Source organism: Acanthisitta chloris, unplaced genomic scaffold, assembly GCF_000695815.1.
Source record: "Acanthisitta chloris isolate BGI_N310 unplaced genomic scaffold, ASM69581v1 scaffold1218, whole genome shotgun sequence".
In the NCBI taxonomy this organism is placed as follows: domain Eukaryota; kingdom Metazoa; phylum Chordata; class Aves; order Passeriformes; family Acanthisittidae; genus Acanthisitta; species Acanthisitta chloris.
Window position 1 is genome coordinate 22,151 of NW_008687390.1, and position 6,634 is coordinate 28,784.

Consider the following 6,634-nt stretch of genomic DNA (forward strand, 5'->3'; position numbering starts at 1 on the left):
AATAAAATCCCATCTTTCTTGGCTCCCTCCCCCCTGTGCTGCACAGCCGTGCCATGACAGCCTTGTCACCCCACAGCACAACTGCCTGTGCTTGGCCCCAGCTGTGCTTTGAAAGAGGAGGTTCTCATTCGTGTAAGGTCCCATTGTGAGGGGATTTAATTAGCTGTGGTTTGTTCTCTCAGCAGACACAAATGAGGTTTTAATTTTTTGTGTACAGTTCCGAGGGGGTTTTTATTCATCGCATCAGGAGCTCTCTCCAGCCTCCCACTTCACAAACTGCCTCTAAAAGGATGGAGAGGGCCAGGCAAAACTGGGATGATACTTCAGAAATGGCAGGATAAGCTGCAGCTTTAATAAGAGCTGGTTTGGTTTGTCACAAAGGTGCACTCAGGAAACCTCCTGGCTGCAGAACAACATATTGTTGGGCCAGGAGAGACTTAGGAACACTTGTCCTCAGCAGTGCTGCCAAAATGGTGTGAGATTCCCAGGATCACACACCGTGCAAGGAAGGAAACCGTGGTAGGAAATCACCTAGACCTGCTCTCAGTTCAGCAGAGGTGTTGAAAGCATGGATGGAAGGAGAAATTCTTCTGGAAGTCAGAGTTGATTTCACGCAGCCTGAGAACCTGTCAGCAACGCTGGGAGAGACTTGCAAAAGCCACTGGGAGAGATGGACACAACCACAAAACATATCTGTGGGATTATTTTTCTCCTTTTCTCTGCCTGCTTCCTACCTTTGCACTTGCAGCCTTGCTGTGTCCATCAGAAAGCCCCAAATCACCTTTCCTCCAGCAAAACGAGAGTGTGTAAATGCTGGGAGGGTTTGGAGCAGACCTAAGTGCCTCTAAAACTTGCCAGAGCCTCATTTCTTTCTGCTCCTCCTCATCTCTCTCCTCTCTTCACGCACCCAGAAGCAATATGGCATTTACTTTCTTACTTAATGTCAATATTTGCTTTGCCTTGGAACTGTCTGTTTAATAATAATTCCTGAGCACAGAGGAGAGCTGAGGCCTCTGTGAGCTCTGACTGGGGAGGGTCATCCTGGCACTCAGCTTTTCTCTGCTTTCTCTGGAAGATGATGGTGTTGGAGCAGCAAAGAGGGGATTTTCTGCACTCCGGGATGTTCACCCATCGATGTTTGGGTTCGGGGGGATATCAGTGCATCCCGTTCTTACTCCTGTAGGTTTTTCTTCACTGCCATCTCCCTGTGATGGATGCTGTCTATGAGACAGGCAGCTGCAGAGGGAGATGCAATTTCTCTCACTTGCCAGTCATCAATCTCCGGAACAATCCCCTGCTAATGAAACGGCAATGTTAGCACACACCTGTCACCAGCACTGATGGGGCGACCGGCAGAAACTCACACCAGGCAGACACAAAGCAGGAAAGGCTTTGGAGCTTCTCTTCGGGCTATGATTCCTTGTGGAGGCTCTTGACAAACTCTGGGTGCCCTTCAATGCAGAGCCAAAAGCCCCAAGCAAGGTTTACTGGTACATCTTTGCAAGGACAGGAGTGTCCACACAAGAACAGCCACTTGTCCTGTAAGACCACACTTCCTTTTCATCTGAATTCCAGGGAGGTGGTGGAGTCACCATCCCCTGGAGGTGTTTAAGAGGTGTCCTGATCTTGTGCTGGAGGATATGGTTTAGAGGTTTCAGCAGTGACAGGTTCATGGTTGGACTTGCTGATCTTAGAGGTCTCTTCCAACCTCAATGATGACTCCATGAATTCTCCATGTGGTAACCTGTAGTCATCCAGGCAGGAATCCTGCAGCAGCATCCTGCTGCTGATGTGGGCAAGTGTCTGCCTGGATTTGGGTAACACCTCTGAACTGGGAGAGGTGCTGGAAACACAAGTGTTACATGCACATTCTTCTGTGTGCATCAGGTCTGAGTGAACAGAGTGCTGAGAGTGTCAAGGGATGGAGAAGTTGGAAAATAGTGTAAATCTTAGTGCATCCAAGGTCAGTGAGGTCCCCAGGATTTCTGAAACAGGTAGATTCAGCCCTGATTGCTTCATCCTTTACAATGGTGGTTTACATGACTGTTCTCATTCTAGGTCTTGGCTGGAAAAATTGTTCTCTTTTTATAATAATTGTCAGTGAACACTGAAAAACAACCATGAGAAATGACCAGAATAGAATCCCTTGAGAGTGCTGTAAAGAATTTTGTTGTTTATTTACTTAAGGGAAAAAAAAAATAAAAGGAAAATCAAAGAGAAGAGTAAGAAAGCAAAAGGCTCTGTGAGGGGAGAAAAATGCAATTTACTTTTTAAAGCTCTTTCTGATTTTAAAGTGATATACAGAAAAGTATAAATGGGTCTAGAAAACTTCACCAAATAATAGAGAGAGGAGAGAAAACAACCACAGTGAAGGGCAGTATATTGAGGGTCATATCTGCCTTCATCTCCTGTAAAACAGTATTTGCTGCAACAAAGCCATGGATATTTTAGTTATTTATTGTTGTGTCAGCTACAAAATATTAAGGAAGTAAAAAAATGACAATTTATCCTGGCTGTAGCCTAGTGGCCATGGGAACATGACTGCCCAGGAGCAGCACACTGAATGCACAATCAGAAGGGATGAGGAAGAGCCTCTGAATGGGAAAAGAGGAGTTGATCCCTTTGCTCAACTTGGAGCTGCTCCAGGGAGTGCCAGGAAGAAAATGCCTTGCAGAATAGGTAAGAGGCAGACAGCACCTGCTGGGGGAGGGCTGAGCTCCTCCACACACCACAGGTAGGCACTAATAAGAGATTTGAGTGCCAAAAACCCATCACCTCTTTGAAATGGAGTGATGTCAGCTCTGCCTCAGCCCAGTCTGTGGTCTGAGTGTTCTGAGTCTCTTTCAACCCAACCCACAAATCATCTTGTCCCTCTCATGCCTCCCCTTCACACAGCTGGTATTTGTCATTAACACGTTTTATTAGGCTTTGTTCCCCACCCCCAGTAAAAAGAAATGGCCTAATAAAATGCCAGAACACATACTGAGCAGAAGAACCAATTGTTAATGCCTTCATTAAACAAATACTCTTCTCCTCTGGTCTTTGAATAGGAATTAATTACCCTCCTGGAACTTCAACCTGGAGGTGTGTTTGATGGAGAGCTGGGGGTGTGTTTGATGGAGAGCTGGAGGATGTGCCTGAATCCTCTTTATATGGGGCTGAAATGAGAACTGGCTCTGTTTTCAGTCCTAAGGAAGGTGATGGGAGGACTCTGAGGGCTCTGAGGAGAGATGAGACAACAGTTCATGCCAGGTGAGTTCAGTGTCAGCTGCTAAGGACAGGAGCAAGGAGCTTGCTCAGCCCTCCCAGCAGCCTGTGGGCTTTCTCCTTGGCTAGAGGCAAAACCCTGGGCTAGCTGAGTCTTCTCTCACAATTAACATCAGTTCCCTCCTCCTGCCTCCCACTGCCAGAGCCAGAGGAGGGCAGGATCCCTCTTTATCCCAGAAATTCAGCACCCTTAGCCCCAGCCAGAAATCCCTCTTTGTCCCAAAAATTCAGCACCCTTAGCCCCAGCCAGATGCATCCCCCCATCCTGGGGAGCTGCAGCACTGGAGGAAAGAGCTCCCAGAGCCACAGGGGCAGATCTTCCTCCTGCCACCAGTTTGGGTTGGTGACACTTGTAGGACGTGTAATTGCACTGCCCCATGATCTGGGTGCATTAGCAATCCCTAAGCATGTGGTAATGAACCTTTTAGCTGGGAGCAGAGATGGGGAAAGAAAGAGAATGAATGAGCTGGGAAAGAGAGAATGACTGTGGATTCAGTTAGTTAATAAAGGGATTGCAGAAAGCAAGGTGAAGAGACAGTGGTAATTTTATGCACTGCCAGTCAGGCCCATTTGTCCTGGGAGCAGCTCCAATTTCTCTCTGAGCTGTTCTTTCTCTTTAGAAATGGAGCTGTGAAAGAGGAAGAGGAAAAAAAAAAAAACCCTGATTAAAATCAGCACCCAAAGTGACAAGGGAAAAAGCCATTTTCATCTCTGCATCTGGAGATGTATCTTCTCCCAAATAAGTGAAACAAAGGGGAATTTAGAATCTTGGCCACTCATACAGAACACAGGCTGAAATCAGCCAGACTCTGATGGGAGTTTTGTCATATCCCAGCCCTAACCACAACAGAAAGCCAAATTTCATCTTTACAACTATTCATTCCCACTCATACACGAATCTCTCTGCTCCACCCTCATCCACTCCCCATTCATTCATGACCAGTTAGGAGCAAACCTCCCTTAAAACCCTAATTAGCACTGTGCTTTTGATGGTTTTTACAACTGGTGCAAATTTTCCTCCTGTTATTAAATATTCCTCATGCTGCAGCCTAACTCATAACCCCTGAGCTGAACCCAGAGGGACAGACAGTTGCTGCTCTGCCACCACTACACATTTATTACTACTATTTAACTACATTTATTGCCTTTAAACTCAACTTTTAGCAGATCCCTGAGCACCTATGGGGAGTGAGATGTACTTGTTGCATAGAACTGGAGGAGAAAAGGAAGTTATTTGAGGGGAAACAGCTGGGAAGGACATTCCTGTGTTTAAAGCCAGTCATGCATCTTCCCCTGCAGTCAATGGGAACTCATGAAAAGGATGGTTATCCTTTAAGACCACAGGATTGGGACATAAATAGAGAAGTGTAAGTATTAAATCAGTCTGAGCAGTGTTGGAAGGGGCTGCATGGGACAGTTTTGCAGTGGGTCTCTAGGCAGGTGGATATGTTTGCCTATAAATCCCACTACACTACGAGCCATTCCCTGCACATGGCTCTGGTGTCAGCACTCCTGAGCACTTTGTGCACACCCAGCTCATGTTTTTGCCCTCACAGAGCTGCTCTGACAGCCCTTGGCACATGGATGGGTGGGATCAAGCACACGAAGCACAATTTATGTGCCTGCACACACATGCAAACTGCTAAGATAGGAGTGTTTGTGCTGCAGGAGTCAATTGCCTTGTTCTATCCTGCCCTGGCCATCCCCAGCTTGGCCACTGGTGAGTGTGGATGTCAGCTAAGGCAGTAAACGTGAGCACTTAGGGCTGTTAGAGAAGCTTTCAGGGCTTGTCTCCAAGGGAACAAACAGAAAGGTCCAGGAGCAAAGCCAGTGCATTTCTTAAAGAGGATTAAATCTGATGTGGGTTGCCCCTAAGCACAGGGTCTTGAACAACAGGCTGAGAGTGCTCATAAGTCTGTTTAACCCCTTTTAACTTCCCTGTCTTCACCCCTTTAGAGTGAGCAGGACTGCCCTGCTCTGGTCTTGATGACTCGAGTGCAAGAACCTGTGTGGGATTTGCTTTAACAACAAGTGTGTGCCCTTTCCTCAGGGGCGAGGAGGATGTAAACCACCCCTCAGCAAGCCAAATGCTCTGACTTTGGCATCCCTTGGAGATGATGTGGGGCCTGGGAGGTGCAGGCAAGCAGCATTGCTGGGCTTTGTCGTGCAGGAGGATGCTGTGGATGCTCCTGTGAGGAGCAGCAAAATAAAGGGGTTTGTGTGCTCAGTTCAGGCTCGAGGGGACTGTGAGCTCCCACCTGCCCTGCCCTTGGATGAGCAGTGGTCTTCAGGAGCTGAGGCTGTGGTTCAGCACAGCTCAGTCCTGGCACACAGGCCCTGTGATCACATTACAGGGAGTTATCAGGTGGTTGCACCTGGTTTAGAGAGCTCCAGGAAGGCACAGGGGTGCAAAAGGGAAGGCAAAGCACCGGTGGTTTATGAAATTAAAAAGTTCCTGAGTGCCAAATCCATGTGCTGGAGAGGAACTGAGAAATGGAAGAGGTCTCAGCATCATCTTATCAGGAGGTAGGACAAGGAAATTGGAGTTGAAAGCACTGTAGTGCCTGATTTGCTATCTCTTCTCTGCACCTTGGCTGCAAGTTCTGCCTTTAGGGGTTTGTTAGGCACATGGGGGAGAAATATGTTATATGTATTCAGTGGGTTCTGCTTGCAGAGACCTTGGTATGCATAAGGCAGAAAACCTGTCTGGAGAGATCAGATCGAGTGTCCCTTGTACCCTCCAACAAACACACACAGAAGAGGGGAAGGGACAGAAAAGTGTAACATGCAGGTTTGGGGAGAGAGATGAGAAGTTCTTCCCTGCACTCCCCCACGCCTGGTGTGCTGCAAGCACCTCTGATATTTGCACTGTGAATGTTAGTGTCCCTGTTTGAAGGGCCCTTGGCAGTACCTGGCTGCTGTGCTGCTGCTGTCTCAGGGGGATGGAGAAGGCAGCAGTGTGTGCAGGGGGAAAGGAGAGCTCAGAATCCCCCTGAAATACAAGACCCTGCTCCTTCTGAAAGGAGGAGAGGGAATATTTGGACAGACTTCTCGCAGAGCTGGTGCTTAGGAGCCTCTTGCTTTCCATGGATGCTGAAAGGGAGAAGGGCAGAGCTGAAGAATCCAACAGGTCCATGGAATGCACTGAATGCCTGGAGTTAGTCTGGGTGTACCTAATTGATCAGGAGACCAAAGCAGAAAAGCCTAAAGAGGTCGAAGTCCTTACATGATGCTGCTAGAGAGATTGAGATTTCCCTTTCTGTGCTACTTTGGCACTTTGGTTTTACCTTGAGAACCTGCTGCCAGTTGAGCTGGATCAGGGAGGTGGATGGAGCTCCCCTTTGCTTTCAGAGTTCACTGTCTGTCT